This window comes from Macaca thibetana, chromosome 6 (genome assembly GCF_024542745.1).
Source record: "Macaca thibetana thibetana isolate TM-01 chromosome 6, ASM2454274v1, whole genome shotgun sequence".
NCBI lineage: Eukaryota > Metazoa > Chordata > Mammalia > Primates > Cercopithecidae > Macaca > Macaca thibetana.
Window position 1 is genome coordinate 47,341,269 of NC_065583.1, and position 22,781 is coordinate 47,364,049.

The 22,781-nt window shown below is 40.1% G+C and overlaps 4 protein-coding genes across 9 annotated transcripts in view; 3 read left to right on the top strand and 1 right to left on the bottom strand.

Annotated features, from left to right (window-relative positions):
- Nucleotides 1-22,781, top strand: part of PPP2CA (protein phosphatase 2 catalytic subunit alpha) — a 354,454-nt gene that overhangs the window by 190,543 nt on the left and 141,130 nt on the right. The gene's annotated exons all lie outside the window — the stretch shown is intronic.
- Nucleotides 1-22,781, bottom strand: part of UBE2B (ubiquitin conjugating enzyme E2 B) — a 262,616-nt gene that overhangs the window by 56,920 nt on the left and 182,915 nt on the right. The window lies entirely within an intron of this gene.
- CDKL3 (cyclin dependent kinase like 3) overlaps nt 1-22,781 on the top strand; it is a 160,157-nt gene that overhangs the window by 37,252 nt on the left and 100,124 nt on the right. The gene's annotated exons all lie outside the window — the stretch shown is intronic.
- The window catches only part of VDAC1 (voltage dependent anion channel 1), a 394,265-nt gene that overhangs the window by 4,746 nt on the left and 366,738 nt on the right, over nt 1-22,781 (top strand). The gene's annotated exons all lie outside the window — the stretch shown is intronic.

Genomic DNA, 22,781 nt, shown 5'->3' on the forward strand with positions numbered 1-22,781 from the left:
CAAAGGTGGTTTCGTAAGGGCTTATTTCTAGAATCTCAGTTCTGTTCCATTGATCTGTAAGGCTGTCCTTTTTCCAGCAACGCACTTTCTTTCCTTTTTTTCTTTTCTTTTTTTTTTTTGACAAGATCTCACTCTGTTGCCCAGGGTGGAGCACAGTGGCATGGTCTCAGCTCACAGCGACCTCCACCTTCCAGGCTCAAGCAATCCTCCCACCTCAGCCTCCTGAGTAGTTGGGATTACAGGGGTGCACCACCAAACCTGGCTAATTTTTAAATTTTTTGTTGACACAGGATTTCACCATGTTGCCTCAGCTGGTCTTGAATGGCTGGGCTCAAGCAATCTGCCTGCCTCGGACTCCCAAAGTGTTGGGATTATGGGCACGAGCCACCACACCCAGCTGACACACTGTCTTAATAACTATTGCTTTGTAGTAAGTTTGAAATCAGGAAGTGTGAGTCTTTCTACTTTACTTACTTTTCCAAGATTGTTTTGGCTATTCTAGGTCCCTTCCAATTCCATATGAATTTTAAGATCAGCTTCTCAATTTTTGCAAAAAAGACATCTGATATTCTGATATGGATTACATTGTATCTGTGGATTAGTTTGGAGATATTGCTGTCTTAAAAATATTAACTCTTATTCTAATCTGTGAGTTTAGAGTGTTTTGCCATTTATTTAGATCTTCCATAATTTTTTCAACAGTTTTGTAGTTTTCAAAGCATACATTTTGCACTTGTTTTGTAAAATTTATTCTTAAGTATCTTATTCTTTTTGATGCTATCATGAATGGAGTTTTCTTAACTTCATTTCAAATTGTTCATTGCACGGGCATAAAAATACAACTTATTTTTGTATACTGAGTTCATATTGAAGTGGTGTCATTGTCTGGGGTAAATACCCGGGGTTCATCATCTCGTGCCAAGGAGATAAAGGACATAGACATGCATGAAGAGTGAGTTTAGGAGCAGAGGTTTAATAGGCAAAAGAAAGAGAAAGGAGAACAGCTCTCTCCCTGGTGAGAAAGAGGGGCCTCCTAAAGGAAAATCTGGCCTGCGGCAGGCTGCATGAGATTTTATAGGCAGACTTGAGGAGGTGATGTCTGATTTATGTAGAACTCACAGATTGGTTTGACCAGGTATGACAGTTACATAAGCAAGGGAAAGGCTGGTTGCCCCACTCTAATCTTATTATGCAAATTGAATCTTTGCCTGACTGGGGCCATATTGTCTTCTCCTTACTGTACATGTGGTTTGGCAAAGAGAAGGGAAGATAGAACCACCATTTTGAACATGCCTAGTCCCAGGTAGCCTTTTCCTGTTGGCGCAACTGCTGGCATTCACCTTTGCAAGCTTCCAGCTTGTGTGTCTGTGTCTGCAGCACAATTTTACAGGCTGCTTTTTGTTAGAAAAGAAAATGATTTGGGGCTGCTTTTCATTAAAAGGAAAACCTTACTGAGGATCCCGTACCCTCACTGCCTGCCTAAATAATTTGTTCTTAACTCATATCATTATCATACAACCTTGCTGAACTTGTTTATTTGTTCTCATAGTTGTTTAGTGGATTCCTTAGGATTTTCTGCATAGAAGATCATGTCATCTGTGAATAGATATAGTTGTACTTTTTTGCTGGTCTGGATGCCTTTTATTTCTTTTTCCTGTCTAATTATGCTGACTAGAATCTCCAGTACAATGTTGAATAGAAGTGGCAAGAGCAGACATCCTTGTCTTGTTCCTAATCTTATGGCGAAATCATTCAGTCTAAGTATGGTATTAGATATGGATTTTTCATAGATGCCTTTTATTAGGTTGAGGAAGTTTCCTTTTATTCTTAGTTTGTTGAGTGTTTTTATCATGAAGGGGTGTTGGATTTTATCAAATGTTTTTTCCTTGTCTATTGAAATGATCAAAATGAGAATTTTTTTTGGTTTTTATTCTATTGATGTATTATGTTACAATTATTGGTTTTTGGATATTGAACCAACCTTGTGTTCCTGGAATAAATCCCAATTGGTCACAGTGCATAATTCTTTTTATATGATGCTGGATTCAGTTTGCTAGTATTTTGTTGAGAATTTTGTGTTCACATTCATAAAAGATATTTGTAGTTTTCTTTTCTACTGGTTTGGGTATCAGGGAAATATTGGTTTTAAAAAATGAGATAGAGGCCGAGACGGGTGGATCACGAGGTCAGGAGATCGAGACTATCCTGGCTAACACAGTGAAACCCCGTCTCTACTAAAAAATACAAAAAAAAACTAGCCGGGCGAGGTGGCGGGCGCCTGTAGTCCCAGCTACTCGGGAGGCTGAGGCAGGAGAATGGCGTGAACCCGGGAGGCGGAGCTTGCAGTGAGCTGAGATCCGGCCACTGCACTCCAGCCTGGGCGACAGAGCGAGACTCCGTCTCAGAAAAAAAAAAAAAAAAAAAAAAAAAAAAAAAATGAGATGGGATGTGTTTCTTCTGTTTTTTGAAAGAGTTTGTGAAGACTTGGTATTAATTCTTTAAATGATAGAATTCAGTAGTGACATCATCTAGGCCTGGGCTTTTCTTTGTGGGTAGTTTTTTCAAAAAATCATGAATTTAGTCTTTTCACTTGTTAAAAGTTTATTGAGGCCAGGCACAGTGGCTCAAGCCTGTAATCCCAGCACTTTGGGAGGCCTAGACGGGTGGATCACGAGGTCAGGAGATCGAGACCATCCTGGCTAACACAGTGAAACCCCGTCTCTACTAAAAAATACAAAATAGCCGGGCGAGGTGGTGGGCGTCTGTAGTCCCAGTTACTCGGGAGGCTGAGGCAGGAGAATGGCGTAAACCCGGGAGGCAGAGCTTGCAGTGAGCTGAGATCTGGCCAGTGCACTCCAGCCTGGGCGACAGAGCGAGACCCTGTCTCAAAAAACAAAAAAAAAAGTTTATTGAGATTGTCTATTTTTTCTTGAGCCAGTTTCAGTAGTTTGTGCTTTTCTGGGAAACTATTCATTTAATCTAAGTTATCTAATCTGTTGGCAACAATTATTTATTCCTTTATAATCGTTTTAATTTCTGTAAAGTCAGTAGTAATGTCACCTCTTTCATTTCTGATTCTAATAATTTGAGTTTTCTCTCTTTTGTTCTTGGTCATTCTAACTGTGTTTCAATTTCGTTGATTTATGAAAAAATAGCTTTTGGTTTTATTGATTTTCTCTTTCTCTATTTAATGAACTTTTACTTTTTAAATATTTCCTTCTTTTTACTTGCGTGGTTTAGTTTGCCCTTCTTTTTCCAGTGTCTTAAGGTGGAAGGTTAGGTTACTGATTTGGTATCTTTCTTCATATAGACATTACAGCTATACATTTCCCTCTCTGCTTTACTGCATCCCACAAATGCTGGTATATTGTGTCTTCATTTTCATGAGTCTCAAAGGATTTCCTTTTTTTTTTTTTTTAAACAGGATCTTGCTCTGTTGCTCAGGCTGGAGTGCAGTGGTATGATCTTGAATCACTGCAGCCTTGACTTCCCCAGCTTAAGTGATCCTCCCACCTCAGCCTCCCGAGTAGCACACACACAGGTGTGTGCCCTCATGCTTGGCTAATTTTGTTCATTTTTTTGCAGAGACAAGGTCTCACTACATTACCCAGGCTGTTCTCAAACTCCTATACTCAAGTGATCCTCCTACCTCTGCCTCCCATAGTGTTGAGATTAAAGGCATGAGCTACCACGTCCAGGCTCAAAGTATTTTTTGATTTCTCTTTTGATTTCACCTTGTACCCATTGGTTATTTCGTCGAATGTAGTTTAATTTCCATATATTTGTAAATTTCCAAAATTTTTCCTGCAATTAATATCTAATTTTATTCCACTGTAACAAGAGAATATAATTTGTGTAATTTCTGCCCTTTTAAATTTACTGAGGTTTATTTATGGTCCAGCACATGGGCTATCCTGGAGAATGTTCCATGTGACTTGAGAACAATACATAAATGTATATTCTATTGTTGTTCTGTGAAGTGTTCTACAGATAGTTATTATGTCTAGTTTGTTTATCATGTTGTTCATATTTTCTCTTCTTGATTTTCTAATTGGTTTAGACATGCTTATCATTATTATAGTTTTCTGATAGATTTCCCCCTTCATTATTATGAAATTTACCTCTTCATCTCTAGTAACATTTTTTTGTTAAAAGTTTATTTTATCTTATATTAGGACAGCCTTTTTAGTTTTCTTGTGGTTGTTGTTTACATATCTTTTTCACAACCTTTACTTATAATGTTTGTATATTGAATATAAAGTATATCTTGCCTAAACAATATATAGTTAGATCATGAGGTTTTTTTCCCCCCTCCAGGCTGACAGTCTCTGCCTTTTGCTGGATTGATTAATCTGTTAACGTTTAATGCCATTATTATTTTCATTTATTTATTTTTTTGAGACAGTCTCACTCTGTCACCCAGGCTGGAGTGCAGTGGCACAATCTTAGCTCACTACAACTTCTGCCTCCCAGGTTCAAGCAGTTCTCCCTTCCTCAGCCCCCTGAGTAGCTGGGATTACAGGCATCCACCACTATGCCTGGCTAATTTTTGTATTTTTAGTAGAGATGGTGTTTCACCATGTTGGCCAGGTTGGTCTCAAATTCCTGACCTCAAGTGATCCACCCACCTAGGCCTACCAAATCTCTGGGATTACAGGTGCAAGCCACCGTGCCCAACCACATTTAATGTCATTATTGACATAGTTGTAATTACATCTGCCATTTTAGTCTTTTGTGTTTGTCTCATGTTGTTTTCTTGTTCCTCCTTTGCTGCATTATTTTGCATTAAATGGTTGTTTTCTAATTATTTTAATTCCTTTAATAATTTTTTTTTACTATCTTTGTGTGTGTGTGTGTGTGTTTTGAGATGGAGTCTAGCTGTGTCACCCAGGCTGGAGTGCAGTGGGGCATTCTTGGCTCACTGAAACCTCTGCCTCCTGGGTTCAAGCGATTCTTCTGCCTCAGCCTCCTGAGTAGCTGAGATTTCAGGTGTGTGCCACCAAGTCTGGCTAATTTTTGTTTTTTTTTTTGTTTTTTTTTTAGCCAAGATGGGGTTTCAGCATATTGGCCAGGCTGGTCTCGAACTCTTGGCCTCAAGTGATTCTCCTGCCTCAGCCTCCCAAAGTGCTGGGGTTACAGATGTGAGCCACTGCACCTGGCCTTTACTATATTTTTCAGGATTTTTTTTTTCTTTTTACTGGTTGCTCTAAGGTTTACACCTTATCAGAATCAACTGGTAAGTTCCTATTTATATTGGTTTAATTCCAGTGATACAGATATAGGAAAGTTATTCTTATGTCGTTCTATTCCCTTTTCCATCTTTGTGTGGTATATTTGTTGTACATATTACATCTAATAATGTTATGAACCGTTATTACTTTTTCTTTATAGTCATTTCTCTCAAACTCAATACAGTTTTGCTTCGTCTCACTTCCTTTTTGATGTCATTGGCAAATATGTTACACATATTACATTTGTAATGTTATAGGGCCGACAATGTATTGCATGCATGTTACTTTTTCCCTAGGTAGAGGTAGCTCTAATGGCTTGCATATTATTTGGTACAAAGTGCCTTCAAAAAGTTCATGGAAGTACATATTATGAAAAAACTATGCATGGCTTTAACTTTTTTTTGCACCAAAATAAACTCACACTAACTTGTTATAACATGTCTGGATAGGATCTAGTTTGAGGCGTTAAGAAGGATAATACATCAGTTGGAAAAGAGCCTCTATCAAAACAATATGAATTCTGCTAAAATTGAAGTAAGAACAAGCATCAAATTTATGATGAAGCTTGAGTGGGAGAATGGTGAAAGCATTGATGCTTTATGAAAAGTTCTCTTTTTTCCAATTTTTAATATTTTATAATTTTAATATAGAAACAAGGTCTTGCAGTGTTGGCAAAGCTAGTCGCAAACTCCTGGGCTCAAGCAATCCTCCTGCATCAGCCTCCCAAAGTGCTGGGATTACAGGCTTGGCTTTATGGAAAGTTTTTGGAGACAATACCCCAAAGAAACCAGCAGCTTATAAATGGATAACTTGTTTTAAGAAAGGAGGAAATGGCGAGAAAACACCAAGATGACTAAATAGGAGTAGCTCTGGTCTACAGCTCCCAACAAGATAGATGCAGAAGACAGGTGATTTCTACATTTCCAACTGAGGTACCTGGTTCATCTCACTGGGACTGGTTGGACAGTGGGTGCAGCCCACTGAAGGCGAGCCAAAGCAGGGAGGGGCATTGCCTCACCCAGGAAGCGCAAGGGGTCGGGGGATTTCCCTTTCCTAGCTAAGGGAAGCCATGAGTGACTGTACCTGGAGGAACGGTACACTCCTACCCAAATACTGTGCTTTCCACATGGTCTTTGTAACTGGCAGACCAGGAGATTCCCTCCCGTGCCTAGCTTGGCAGGTCCCATGGCCATGGAGCCTTGCTTGCTGCTAGTACAGCCGTCTGAGATTGACCTGGGACACTGGAGCTTGGTAGGGGGAGGGGCGTCCACCATTTCTGAGGCTTGAGTAGAAGGTTCTGTGCTCACAGTGTAAACAAAGCGCAGGGAAATTCGAACTGGGCAGAGTGCATCACAGCTCACCAAGGCCTACTGCCTCTCTAGATTCCACCCCCAGGGGCAGGGCATATCTGAACAAAAGGCAGCAGACAGCTTCTGCAGACTTAAACATCCCTGCCTGACAGCTCTGAAAAGAGCAGTGGTTCTCCTAGCATAGCGTTTGAGCTCCAATAACGGACAGACTGCCTCCTCAAGTGGGTCCCTGACCCCCGTGTAGCCTGACTGGGTGTCACCTCCCAGTAGGGGCCGACAGACACCTCATACAGGCAGGTGCCCCTCTGGGACGAAGCTTCCAGAGGAAGGATCAGGCAGCAATATTTGCTGTTCTGCAGCCTCCACTGGTGATACCCAGGCAAATAGGGTCTGGAGTGGACCTCCAGCAAACTCCAACAGACCTGCAGCTGAGGGGCCTGTCTGTTAGAAGGAAAACTAACAAACAGAAAGGAATAGCATCAACATCAACAAAAATGACATCCACACCAAAACCCCGTCCATAGGTCACCAACATCAAAGACCAAAGGTAGATAAAACCACAAAGATGGGGAGAAACCAGAGCAGAAAGGCTGAAAATTCCAAAAACCAGAATGCCTCTTCTCCTCCAAAGGAACACAACTCCTCGCCAGCAAGGGAACAAAACTATACGGAGAATGAGTTTGACAAGTTGACAGAAGTAGGCTTCAGAAGGGCAGTAATAACAAACTTCTCTGAGCTAAAGGAGCATGATCTAACCCATCGCAAGGAAGCTAAAAACCTTGAAAAAAGGTTAGACGAATGGCTAACTAGAATAACCAGTATGGAGAAGAGCTTAAATGACCTGATGGAGCTGAAAACCACAGTACGCGAACTTCATGAAGCATACACAAGCTTCAGTAGCTGATTTGATCAAGTGGAAGAAAGGATATCAGTGATTGAAGATCAAATTAATGAAATAAAGTGAGGAGACAAGATTAGAGAAAAAAGAGTGAAAAGAAATGAACAAAGCCTCCAAGAAATATGGGACTATGTGAAAAGACCAAATCTACGTTTGATTGGTGTACCTGAAAGTGACAGGGAGAATGGAACCAAGTTAGAAAACACTCTTCAGGATATTATCCAGGAGAACTTCCCCAACCTAGCAAGGCAGGCCAACATTCAAATTTGGAAATACAGAGAACACCACAAAGATACTCCTTGTGAAGAGCAACCCCAAGACACATAATTGTCAGATTCACCAATGTTGAAATGAAGGAAAAAATGTTAAGGGCAGCCGGAGAGAAAGGTCGGGTTACCCACAAAGGGAAGCCTATCAGACTAACGGTGCATCTCTCGGCAGAAACCCTACAAGCCAGAAGAGAGTGGTGGCCAATATTCAACATTCTTAGAGAAAAGAATTTTCAACTCAGAATTTCGTATCAAGCCAAACTAAGCTTCGTAAGTGAAGGAGAAATAAAATCCTTTACAGACAAACAAATGCTGAGAGATTTTGTCACCACCAGGCCTGCCTTACAAGAGCTCCTGAAGGAAGCACTAAACATGGAAAGGAACAACCGGTACCGGCCACTGCAAAAACATGCCAAATTGTAAAGACCATCAATGCTGTGAAGAAACTGCATCAATTAACAGGTGAAATAACCAGCTAGCATCATAATGACAGGATCAAATTCACATATAACATTAACCTTAAATGTAAATAGGCTAAATGCCCCCAATTAAAAAGCACAGACTGGCAAATTGGGTAAAAAGTCAAGACCCATCAGTGTGCTGTATTCAGGGGACCCATCTCACGTGCAAAGACAAATATAGGCTCAAAATAACAGGATGGAGGAAGATCTACCAAGCAAATGGAAAGCAAAAAAAAAGTAGGGGTTGAAATCCTAGTCTCTGATAAAACAGACTTTAAACTAACAAGGATCAAAAGAGACAAAGAAGGCCATTCCATAATAGTAAAGGGATCAATTCAACAAGAAGAGCTAACTATCCTAAATATATATGCACCTAATACAAGACCACCCAGTTTCTTAAAGCAAGTTCTTAGAGACCTACAAAGAGACTTAGACTCCCACACAATAATAATAGGAGACTTTAACACCCCACTGTCAATATCAGACAGAGCAACAAGACAGAAAATTAACAAGGATATCCAGGACTTGAACTCAGCTCTGGACCAAGCAGACCTAATAGACATCTACAGAACTCTCCACCCCAAATCAACAGAATATACATTCTTCTCAGCACCACATCACATTTATTCTAAAATTGACCACATAATTGGAAGTAAAACACTCCTCAGCAAATGTAAAAGAACAGAAATCATAACAAACTGTCTCTCAGACCACAGTGTAATCAAATTAGAACTCAGGATTAAAAAACTCACTGAAAACTGCACAACTATATGGAAACTGAACAACCTGCTCCCGAATGACTACTGAGTAAATAACGAAATGAAGGCAGAAATAAAGATGTTTTTTGAAAACAATGAGAACAAAGACACAACACCCCAGAATCTCTGGTACACAGCAGAAGCAGTGTATAGAGGGAAATTTACAGCACTGAGTGCCCACAAGAGAAAACAGGAAAGATCTAAAATCGACACCCTAACATCACAGTTAAAAGAACTAGAGAAACAAGAGCAAACAAGTTCAAAAGCTAGCAGAAGGCAAGAAATAACTAAGATCAGAGCAGAACTGAAGGAGACAGAGACACAAAAAGCTCTTCAAAAAAATCAGTGAATCCAGGAGCTGGTTTTTTGAAAAGCTGAACAAAATAGATAAACTGCTAGCAAGATTAATAAAGAAGAAAAGAGAGAAGAATCAAATAGATGCAATAAAAAGTGATAAAGAAGATATCACCACCAATCCCACAGAAATACAAACTACCATCAGAGAATACTACAAACACCTCTAAGCAAATAAACTAGAAAATGTAGAAGAAATGGATAAATTCCTGGACACATACACTCACCCAAGACTAAACCAGGAAGAAATTGAATCTCTGAATAGACCAATAACAGGTTCTGAAATTGAGGTAATAATTAATAGCCTACCAGCCAAAAAAGTCCAGGACCAGATGGATTCACAGCCAGATTCTACCAGAGGTAGGAAGAGGAGCTAGTATCACTCCTTCTGAAACTATTCCAATCAATAGAAAAAGAGGGAATCTTCCCTAACTCATTTTATGAGGCCAGCATCATCATGATATGAAAGCCTGGCAGAGACACAACAAAACAGAATTTTAGGCCAGTATCAATGATGAACATTGATGCAAAAATCCCCAATAAAATACTGGCAAACTGAATCCAGCAGCACGTCAAAAAGCTTATCCACCACAATCAACTCTGCTTCATCCCTGGGAGGCAAGGCTGGTTCAACATACGCAAATCAATAAATATATCCATCACATAAACAGAACTAACGACAAAAACCACGATTATCTCAGTAGATGCAGAAAAGGCCTTCGACAAAATTCAACAGCCTTTCATGCTAAAAACTCTCAATAAACTAGGTATTGATGGAATGTATCTCAAAATAATAAGAGCTATTGATGACAAACCCACAGCCAATATCATACTGAATGGGCAAAAACTGGAAGCATTCCTTTTGAAAATCGGCGCAAGACAAGGATGTACTCTCTCGCAACTCCTGTTCAACACAGTATTGGAAGTTCTGGCCAGGGCAATCAGGCAGGAGAAAGAAATAAAGGGTATTCAATTAGGAAAAGAGGGAGTCAAATTGTCTTTATTTGCAAATGACATGATTGTATATTTAGAAAACCCCATCATCTCAGCTCAGGATCTCCTTAAGCTAATAAGCAACTTCAGCAAAGACTCAGGATACAAAATCAATATGCAAAAATCACAAGCATTTCTATACACCAAGAACAGACAAACAGAGCCAAATCATGAGTGAACTCCCATTCACAATTACTACAAGCAGAATAAAATACCTAGGAATCCAACTTACAAGGGATATGGGCTGGGTGCGGTGGCTCAAGCCTGTAATCCCAGCACTTTGGGAGGCCGAGACGGGCGGATCATGAGGTCAGGAGATCGAGACCATCCTGGCGAACACGGTGAAACCCCGTCTCTACTAAAAAATACAAAATAGCTGGGCGAGGTGGCGGGTGCCTGTAGTCCCAGCTACTCGGGAGGCTGAGGCAGGAGAATGGTGTAAACCCGGGAGGCGGAGCTTGCAGTGAGCTGAGATCTGGCCACTGCACTCCAGCCTGGGCGACAGAGCCAGACTCCGTCTCAAAAAAAAAAAACAAACAAACAAAAAAAAACAAAAAAACAAGGGATATGAAGGACCTCTTCAAAGAGAACTACAAACCACTGCTCAAGGAAATAAGAGAGGACACAAACAAATGGAAGAACATTCCATGCTTATGGATAGGAAGAATCAATATCGTGAAAATGCCATACTGGCCAAGGTAATTTATAGATTCAGTGCTATGCCCAAAAAACTACCACTGGCTTTCTTCACAGAATTGGAAAAAAACTACTTTAAAAGTTCATATGGAACCAAAAAAGAGCCCACATACCCAAGACAATTTTAAGCCAAAAGAACAAAGCTGGAGGCATCACACTACCTGACTTCAAACTATACTACAAGGCTACAGTAACCAAAACAGCATGGTACTGGTACCAAAACAGAGATATAGACCAATAGAACAGAACAGAGGCCTAAGAAATAACACCACATATCTACAACCATCTGATCTTTGACAAACCTGATAAAAACAAGCAATGGGGAAAGGATTCCCTATTTAATAAATGGTGCTGGGAAAACTGGCTAGCCATATGTAGAAAGCTGAAACTGGATCCCTTCCTTTCACCTTACACAAAAATTAACTCAAGATAGATTAAAGACTTAAATGGAAGACCTAAAACCATAAAAACCCCAAAAGAAAATGTAGTCAATATCATTCAGGACATAGTCATGGGCAAAGACTTAATGACTAAAACACCAAAAGCAATAGCAACAAAAGCCAAAATAGACAAATGGGATCTAATTAAACTAAAGAGCTTCTGCACAGCAAAAGAATCTATCATCAGAGTAAAGCAGGCAACCTACAGAATGGGAGAAAATGTTTGCAATCTGTCCATCTGACAAAGGGCTAATATCCAGAATCTACAAAGAACTTAAACAAATTTACAAGAAAAAAACAACCACATCAAAAAGTGGACAAAGGATATGAACAGACACTTCTCAAAAGAAGACATTTATGCAGCCAACAGACATATTTAAAAATGCTCATCATCACTGGTCATCAGAGAAATGCAAATCAAAACCACAATGAGATACCATCTCATGCCAGTTAGAATGGCGATCATTAAAAAGTCAGGAAACAACAGATGCTGGAGAGGATGTGAAGAAATAGGAACGCTTTGGAATGCTTTTACACTGAGAGTGTAAATTAGTTCAACCTTTGTAGAAGACAGTGTGGCAATTCCTCAAGAATTGAGAACTAGAAATACCATTTGACCCAGCAATCCCATTACTGGGTATATACGCAAGGGATTAAATCACGTTACTATAAAGACACATACACAAACATGTTTATTGCGGCACTATTCACAATAGCAAAGACTTGGAACCAACCCAAATGTCCATCAATAATAGACTGGATAAAGAAAATGTGGCATATATACACCATGAAATACTATGCAGCCATAAAAAAAGGATGAGTTCATGTCCTTTGCAGGGACATGAATGAAGCTGGAAACCATCATTCTCAGCAAACTATCACAAGGACAGAAAACCAGGCCGGGCGCGATGGCTCACGCCTGTAATCCCAGCACTTTGGGAGGCCGAGGCGGGCGGATCACAAGGTCAGGAGATCGAGACCACGGTGAAACCCCGTCTCTACTAAAAATACAAAAAATGAGCCGGGCGCGGTGGCAGGCGCCTGTAGTCCCAGCTACTCGGGAGGCTGAGGCAGGAGAATGGTGTGAACCCAGGAGGCGGAGCTTGCAGTGAGCCAGGATCGCGCCACTGCACTCCAGCTTGGGTGACAGAGCGAGACTCCGTCTCAAAAAAAAAAAAAAAAAAAAAAAAAAAAAAAAAAACAAGGACAGAAAACCAAATACCGCATGTTCTCATAAGTGGGAGTTGAACAATGAGAACACATGGACACAGGGAGGGGAACATCACACACTGGGGCCTGTTGGGGGCTGGGGGAGGGATAGCATTAGGAGAAATGCCTAATGTAAATGATGAGTTGATGGGTGCAGCAAACCAGCATGGCACACGTATACCTATGTAACAAACCTGCATGTTGTGCTCATATACTCTAGAACTTAAAGTATAGTAATTAAAAAAATAAACGAAATTTAAAAAAGAAAGAAAGGAGGAAATGATGTTAAAAATGAATCCTGCAGCAGCAGACCACTCACATCAATTTGTGAGGAAAACATTTCTCTTGTTTATGCCATAATTGAAGGGGATTATTGCCCTAATTGAAGGATGATTAATAGTAGAAACAATAGCCAACAGTATAGTCATCTCAGTTGGTTCAGCTTACACAATTATGACAGCAAAATTAAAATTGAGCAAACTTTCCACTTGATGGATGCCAAAACCATTGCACCCAGATCAGCTGCAGACAATAGCAGAACTTTCAATGGAAGTTTTAAACAGGTGGCATCAAGATCCTGAAGCATTTCTTTGAAAAATTGTAACAGATGATGAAACCTGGCTTTACTAATATCATCCTGAAGACAAAGCACTAGCTACCAAGAGGTGGAAGTGGGCTGGTCAAAGCAAGAGACTGGTCAAGACGAAAGGTCATGGCAACATTTTTTTGGGGATGCTCAAGGCATTTTGCTTGTTGACTTTCTGGATGGCCAGAGAATGATAATATCTGCTTCTTGTGAGAGCGTTTTGAGAAAGTTAGCCAAAGCTTTTTTTTTTTTTTTTTCTCTTTCAGACAGAGTCTGGCTCTGTCACCAAAACTGGAGTGCAGTTGTGGGAACTTGGCTCACTGCAGCCTCTGTTTCCTGGGCTCAAGTGATCCTCCCACCTCAGCCTCCCAAGTAGCTGGGACTACAGGTATGTGCCACCATGCTCAGCTACATTTTGTATTTTTTGTAGAGATGGGGTTTCACAATGTTGTCCAGGTTGGTCTCGAACTCCTGAGCTCAAGCACTCTGCCTGCCTTGATCTACCAAAGTGCTGGGATTACAGGCATAAGCCACTGCACCTGGCCGAAAGTTAGCCAAAGGTTTAGCAAAATAAACGTCTGAGAAAGGTTCACCAGAAGTGCCTTCTCCACCATAACCATGCTCCAGCTCATTCCTCTCATCAAACAGGGGCAATTTTTTTTTTTTTTTTGAGACGGAGTCTCGCTCTGTCGCCCAGGCTGGAGTGCAGTGGCCAGATCTCAGCTCACTGCAAGCTCCACCTCCCGGGTTCATGCCATTCTCCTGCCTCAGCCTCCCAAGTAGCTGGGACTACAGGCGCCCGCCACCTCGCCCGGCTAGTTTTTTGTATTTTTTTTTTAGTAGAGACGGGGTTTCACCATGTTAGCCAGGATGGTCTCGATCTCCTGACCTCGTGATCCACCCGTCTCGGCCTCCCAAAGTGCTGGGATTACAGGCTTGAGCCACCGCGCCTGGCCCCCAAGGGCAATTTTATAAACATTTTGGTGGGAAATTATTAGGCATCTACCTTAAAGTCCTGATTTAGTTCCTCCTGATTCTTTTTTTTTCTCCTAATCTTAAAAAATCTATAAAGGGCACCCATTTTTCTTCAGTTAATAATGTAAAAAGGACTACATTGATGAGGTTAAATTCCCAAGACACTCAGTTCTTTAGGGACATACTAAATGGCTGGTATCACTGCTTACAAAAGTATCTTGAACCTTATGGATCTCACACTGAGAACAAAGTTTATATTTTAATTTTTTATAGGGTATCATTATTATTATTATTAATTTTTTTTTATGAGACAGGGTCTCACTCTGTTGCCCAGACTGGAGTGCAGTGGTGCGATCTCACCTCACTGCAACCTCTACCTCCCAGGCTCAAGCAATTCTCCTGCCTTAGCCTCCCAAATAGCTGGGATTATAGGCACATGCTATCATGCCCAGCTAATGAGAATGAAGCTTATATTTTAATTTTTATCTTTTAATTCCATTATCATGAACTTTTTGAAGTCCTCTCATATAATTGCTTTTTAAAATTAACAGAAGAAAAGAGAAAATTATGCATTTATATTGCCTTTTATAATTACATAATTACCTTTACCAGTGCTCTTTGTTTTTTTTTTTTTTTTTTTGAGACGGAGTCTTGCTCTGTCACCCAGCCTGGAGTGCAGTGGCCGGATCTCAGCTCACTGCAAGCTCCACCTCCCGGGTTCACGCCATTCTCCTGCCTCAGCCTCCCGAGTAGCTGGGACTACAGGCGCCTGCCACCTCGCCCGGCTAAGTTTTTTGTATTTTTTAGTAGAGACGGGGTTTCACTGTGTTAGCCAGGATGGTCTCGATCTCCTGACCTCATGATCCGCCCGTCTCGGCCTCCCAAAGTGCTGGGATTACAGGCTTGAGCCACCGCGCCCGGCCCTGCTCTTTGTTTTTTCATGTGAATTTTTAATTTTTTTGAGACAGGATCTCACTCTGTCACCCAGGCTGGAGTACAGTGGAGTGATTGTGACTCACTGCAGCCTCAACCTTCTGGGCTCAATCAATCCTCCTGCTTCAGCCTCCCAAATAGTTGGGACTATAGGCATGTGCCACCACACCCAGCTAATTTATTTTTTTGTAGAGACAAAGTCTCACTATATTGTCTAGGCTGGTCTCAAACTCCTGGCCTCAAGCAGTCTTCCCACCTCAGCCCTCAACTGTGCTGGGATTACAGGTATGAGAAACTGTACCTGGCCTTCCTATGGATTTGAATTATCATCTGGGGTCACTTGCTTTCAGTCTTAAGAACTTCTTTCAGTATTTCTTGTGAAGTGGATTGGTTAGCAACAGATTCTCTCAGTTTTTGTTCATTTTGGAAAGTCTTACTTTCACCTTCATTTTTGAAAGATATCTTTACTAGATATAGGCATTTTTGTTGAGAGGTCTTTTTTGAGCACTTTGAATTATACCACTATTTACTGGTCTCAATTGTTTCTATTGAAAAGTCTGTTGTTAATCTTACCAAAGTTCTCTTGTAAGTGATGATTTGTTTTTCTCATGCTGCTTTCAAGATTTTTGTCTTGTATGATGTGTGTGTTTGTGGATCTCTTTGTGCTTTTTGTTCTTGGAGTTTGTTGAGCTTCCTGTATTTGTGGATTATTGTTCTGCAATAATTGTGGGCAGTTTTCCTCCTTTTTTTTTTTGAGATGTAGTCTCGCTCTGTCGCCCAGGCTGGAGTGCAGTGGCATGACCTCAGCTCACTGCAAGCTCCACCTCCCAGGTTCATGCCGTTCTCCTGCCTCAGGCTCCCGAGTAGCTGGGACTATAGGCGCCCGCCACTACACCAGCTAATTTTTTTGTATTTTTAGTAGAGACGGGGTTTCACCGTGTTAGCCAGGATGGTCTCAATCTCCTGACCTCGTGATCCACCCATCTTGGCCTCCCAAAGTGCTGGGATTACAGGCGTGAGCCACCACACCTGGCCTCCTCCATTATTTTATAAAATATTTTTCTGTTCTCTCCACTCATTTTTGTATTCCCAGTATACATATTTTGGTGTTTCACATTTCTCTGAGGCTCTGTTATTTTTTTCATTCCTTTTACTTTCTATCCTTCAGCTTACATAATTTCTATTGGTCTTGTCTTCAAGTTCATGAATTAATTTTTCTGCCTGTTTAAATCTACTGTTGATTTCCTCTAGTGAATTTTAAAATTTCAGTTATTGTACTTTTCAACTCCAGAGTTTCCACTTGGTTCTTCTTTATACATATATGTAATTTATATCTCTTGATTGATATTCTCTATTAATATTTGATGTGACACTGTCATTATACCTTTCTTTACTTCTTTAATCATGCTTTCCTTTAGTTCTGTGAACATATTCATGACTGTTATTTTGAAATATTTTTCTGCCAAATCCAACGTGTAGTTACTCTTATAGGCAGTTTGGGTTGCCTGCTTTTTTTCTGGTGTATGGGTCATATCTCATAGATTCCTTTGCATGCTGTGTAATTTTTGTTGGAACTTGAACATTTTAGATAACATATTGTGGGAACTCTGGGTATGGGACCCCTCCTTCTGGGACTTGTTACTGTTTTTTGCTTGTTTGTATCATAGAGACTGGCTGAATTATTTTCATGGAGCCAATACTCCCAACCCCCCACCCCCACACACAGTATTAAACCTTTTTAGTTGCTCCTCAGGGAGGCATGGTTTTGGGTAGGCCCACAGTCACTCTGAGATGACAGTGGTATTGGTAGGGTTATCTTCCTTTCTTTCCCTGGCTACTCCTAGCTGTTAAACTCCACTCACTGATAGCTTATTGCTCTATTATTTTAAACATTGCCCTGGGACTTAAATAGCTCTACAAACTGTTCCAATCAAATTGTGGGTCCTTTGAAGGAGTAGTTTTTGTGCTCAATATTTAATATTTGTCCTGACCCCAGGAAAGCATCTGTGTTATTCCATGGTTCTTTCCCACAAGCTAGCTGGCCTATACTCTAGACTGTAGCTTCATTAAATTGATGAATCTCCACCCAGTTGTCTTTTACCACATTCTGTACTATTGTTGAGAACACCTTTCAGTTGGAACTTCTCTATACTCTGTTGCAAATAATGTCAGTTCCTTTGAAAGAGATTAGGAGCCATCTAATTTATGGCTTGCTTCTTCCCCCAGGCAAAATCTCTGAGCCCAGTTTCTGGATCTGGGTTGAATTCATGGTAATTTTCTCTCTAAGTTAATATTGCTGTTCTTAAGAGCTGGCTACTTAGTGAGATATGGAGATCAGCAACCTGAGGTCCCTTCAGCTTGCTTTTCCTGGCATGAAACCTCTGCCTTATGAGTGGAGCAAGTGCAATTTGGGCCCCAGTATTCTCTGCGCTGCATTCAAGGTAGAACCATTGTTCCATGAACAGGGGCTGGTTGGAGGAGTGTCTCCCTCCTCTTGACACTAATCACCCAGAACTTAGCCTCAGCAACAGGCAGCTGGGAGAATGATGAGAAATGGTGAAGTTCCACTTCTCCTGGGAAGAAAGCTCTTCAACTGGGAGCTGAAGGAAGAGGGAGCCCTAGAGTGGAGTCTTTGCCTCACCAGGCAGAGAGTGGGGAAGGAAAAAGTTGTCTTGGTTCAAGTACACAGACTCATCTTTCTTATACTGAAGTGCATAGTTTCTAGGGGATAAATAAATCTTCATTTTATGCTTAGCCTCAGGACTACAAGGACTATGTATATATATACATATCCTTTAAGTATTTGTATTTAAAAAAATAATTCTGAGGCAGGAGAATCGCTTGAACCCAGGAGGCGGAGGTTGCAGTGAGCTGAGGCTGCGCCATTGCACTCCAGCCTGGGCAACAAGAATGAAACTCCATCTTAAAGAAAAAAAAAATACTAGTTTCAATGATAAACTAGTAAGAGAGTAGGTCAGCTGATCTCTTCACTCTGTCATGCCAGAAGTTCATATCCCTGTTTGTTTGTTTTTTTAATCCTCCCTTACCCCTGCATGTTAAACCTAAGCTTTTTTGGATCTACTTTTCTTGATCAAGGCTTGAGTCTAATATCTTTACTTTCCTTAGTAGGTTAATTTTGTTTTCGTTTTTTTGACTGGACAGCTCTTTTTCTGCAAAATGTTGTAGTTGAAGTGAAGGGGAGAAGTTTTCTCTATAGCTAACTAGGACTTGCTCATATTTCAGAAAATCCCTTTAAGATTACTGCTGCAATAATAATTAACTAGACATGGTCTGTCTTCTATTGCTCTTTGAAAGGCCTGCCTAGATAATGCTTTAAATTTCTGCAGATAATGGCTTACCTTACTAAACTGTACTGTGAAATTTCAGGTCAAGCTGGGGAAAAGCGAACTGCTTTGTGTAGGAATGTTTTTAGTGTCTCTTTTGATAGTGGAGGAGGTGCATAGAAATTGCATTCTGTGGAGAGAGTACTTAAAAATAATTAACTTTGGCTGGGCGCGGTGGCTCACGCCTGTAATCCCAGCACTTTGGGAGGCCGAGGCGGGCGGATCATGAGGTCAGGAGATCGAGACCAACCTGGCTAACACGGTGAAACCCCGTCTCTACTAAAAATACAAAAAAATAGCCAGGCATGGTGGCGGGTGCCTGTAGTCCCAGCTACTTGGGAGGCTGAGGCAGGAGAAGGGCAGTAAGCCGAGATCACACCACTGCACTCCAGCCTGGGTGACAGAGCGAGACTCCATGTCAAAAAAAAAAATAAATGAATAAAAAAAAATTAAAAATAGTAATAATAATAAGTAACTTAAAGCTTGAGAGTTAAAACTTGTTTTTTTTAAAATGTGAAAGCTCATACTTTTATTAGTCATCAGAAAGATGCAAACTTATATCACAAGGTGGTACCAGAATGGTTAAATTGAAAAAAAGACAGTAAATACCAATGTAAGTGGAGCATTTAGAACTCACATACACTGGTGGGGAAATGTAAACTTGTACAATCACTCTCGAAACCTGTTATTAAATAACAATTAAATTAAAACTTAACAATTAAAATTTGTGAAATAAGCAAGTTTATAAGTTACTATTATATCATCCATGGTTATAATGTAGATCTGAAAAACTGTATGTATTATAATTAATTCCTTTATTTCTTAGGTCATTATCTAGCAGTGTACGCACATACATACGCATACTTCTCCATCTTCTTCCTTTTGAACAGAAATAGGAGCATACTATATACATAGTATAGAATCTTGGTTTCCCTCCCCACTCTTCTTTATTTACTTATGACATAATGTCTCATTCTGTCTCACAGGCTGGAGTACAGTGGCATACTCATGGCTCACTGCAGCCTTGATTTCCCAGGCTCAAGTGATCCTCCTGCGTCAGCCTCCCAAGTTGCTGGAACCACAGACATGAGCCACCAAGTCCTGCCACTTTTTATTTGTTTATATTCAGAGGCTTTAATTTTTAGACCAATTTTAGGTTCCAGAAGAATTGAACAGGAAGTATAGTTTCCTTATGTCCCCTGCACCCTACTCTACACATTTCTCTATTACTAACATCTTGTATTAGTGTGGTACATTTGTTACAATTATGTATCAATATTGATACATTATTAACTAAATTCCATAGAGTTTACTCTGTATTGTATTTCCTGGGTTTTGATAAATGTATAATGTCATGTACCCATCATTATAGTATCATACAGAATAATTGTATGGTCCTAAAAATCTTCTGTGCTTCATTTTTATTCTTCCCTCCTTCTCCCAAAACTCCTGGCAGCCATTGATCTTTTTACTGTTACTGTACTTTAGGCTTTTCCAGAATATCATATAGTTGGAATCACATAGTATGTAGCTTTTTCAGACTGGCTTCTTTGACCTAGCAATATATATTTAAGGTTCCTCCTTTTTTTTTTTGGTGTCTTGACAGCTCACTTCTCTTTTATTGCTAAATAATATTCCATAGGCCAGGCGTGGTGGCTCATGCTTGTAATCCCAGCACTTTGGGAGGCCAGGGCAGGCAGATCACAAAGTCAGGAGATCGAGACCATCCTGGCTAACATGGTGAAACCCTGTCTCTACTAAAAAATACAAAAAAATTAGCCGGGCATGGTGCAGGCGCCTGTAGTCCCAGCTACTCGGGAGGCTGAGGCAGGAGAATGGCATGAACCCGGGAGGCGGAGCTTGCAGTGAGCCGAGATCGCGGCACTGCCCTCCAGCCTGGGTGACAGAGTGAGACTCCGTCTCTAAAATAATAATAATAATAATAATAATAATAATATTCCATTATATGTATGTACCACAGTTTGTTTATCCACTCACCTATTGAAGGACATCTTTATTGCTTCCATGTGTTGGCAATTGTGAAGCAAGCTGTTATAAGCATTCATGTCCAGGTTTTTGTGTGGAGAGAAGTGTTCTACTCATTTGGGTAAATCCCAAGGAAAGCAATTGCTGGGTCATATGGTAAGACTGTGTTTAGCTTTGTAAGAAGCTGTCAAATTGTCCTCCAAAGTGACTGTATAATTTTGTGTTTCAACCAGCAGTGAATGAGAGGACCTGTTGTTTGCCATCCTCACCTGCATTTGATGTTGTCAGTATTTTGGATTTTAGGCGTTCGTGTGTAGTGGTATGTCATTATTGTTTTAATTTGCAATTATCTGATGACATATGATATTGGGCATCTGTTAATATGCCTCTTTGCCATCTGTGTATCTTCTTTGGTGAATTGTGTATTTGTTTATTTTGCCCATTTTTTAATTGGGTTATTTTCTTATTGTTGAATTTTAAGAGTTTTATGTATTTTGGATACAAGTTCATTATTATTTTGCAAATATTTTCTCCCAGTTTGTGGCTTGCTTTTCATTTGCTTAACGGTATTTCTCATGGAGCAGAAATTTTTAGTTTTAACGAAGTTCTACCTATCAATTTTTTCTTTTGTGAATTATACTTTTGGTGGTGTATCTAAAAACTCATTACCTAAGGCCATGTAGATTTTTTCCTATGTGATCGTCTAGAGGTTTTACAGTTTTGCATTTTATATTTAGGTCTATCATCCATCTTGAGGTAATTTTTGTGAAAGGGGTATGATCTGTGTCTAGATTTAGTTTTTTGTATGTTCCAGCACTATTTGTTGAAAAGACTATTTTTTTAAAAAATTTAATTGCCTCTGTTCCCTTGTCAAAAATCGGTTGATCATATTTGTGCAAGTCTATTTCTAGGTTCTTTATTCTGTTCCCTTGATCTATTTATCTATTCTTTCAACAATACCATACTATCTTGCTTATTGTTTAAAACATCTTGAAGTCAAGTAGTTTTGATCTTTATTCTTTTTCAAATTGTGTTGGCTATTCTGGGTCTATTGCCTCTCTATATAAACTTTCCAATCAATTGTCAATATCTACAAAACTATTTCCTAGGATTTTTTTAAATTCACAGATTAAATTGTATGTATATATTGTGTACAGCATGGTGCTTTGAGGTATAAATACGTTGTAAAATGACTAAATTTGGCTAATTTACATATGTGTGTTACCTCACATAATTATCAATTTTTAATTTACTGGAATTTTGATAGGGATTGTATTGACTCATTACATAAAGCTTGGAAGAACTGACATCTTGACAATATTGAGTCTTCCTATCAATGAACATGGAGTATCTCTCCATTTATTTAGATCTTTGATTTCTTTTATGAATTTGCTTTTTTCATTTGACAATTTATCTTGGACATCATTCCATTTCAGCACATATAGATAGATCTACCTCATCAATTTCTTTTTTTTTTTTTTTTTTTTTGAGACAGAGTTTTGCTCTTGTTGTCCAGGCTAGAGTGCAATGGCGCAATCTCGGCTCACCACAACCTCCACCTCCCAGGTTCAAGTGATTTTCCTGCCTCAGCCTCCCGAGTAGCTGGTATTACAGGCATGTGCCACCACGCCTGGCTAATTTTGTATTTTTAGTAGAGACGGGGTTTCTCCATGTTGGTCAGGCTTGTCTCGAACTCCTGACCTTGTGATCTGCCTGCCTCGGCCTCCCAAAGTGCTGGGATTACAGGTGTGAGCCACCGTGCCCGGCCAGACCTCATCATTTTTAACAGATGAATAATATTTTATTGTGGGTTGGTACAAAAATTTTCTTAGCCATTCCCTTATAGGTGGATGTTTAGGTTGTTTGCAATCTTTTTCTTCCACGAACAGTGCCGCAGTGAAATTCTCATGTAATTTATATTTGTGCACACATGTGAGTATATCTTAGGATAAATTCCTAGGAATAAAATTGTACAATCAAAAGCATATACAATTTCAATTTTGGTGGCTTTTGCCAATTTTTCCTCCAAAGAAGTCATATAAGTTTACACTCCCAGAACAGTACTTGGGACTATTTCTTTCTGATAACCTCACCAATATAGCAGTTACCAATTCTTATAAAGTTGGTATATGATCTACAATAAAAACTTACAAATGGGCCGGGAACGGTGGCTCATGCCTGTAATCCCAGCACTTTGGGAGGCTGAGGCGGGTGGATCACGAGGTCAGGAGTTCAAGACCAGCCTGGCCAACATGGTGAAACCCCGTGTCTACTAAAAATACAAAAATTAGCCGGGCATGGTGGCATGTGCCTGTAGTCCTAGCTACTCAGGAGGTTG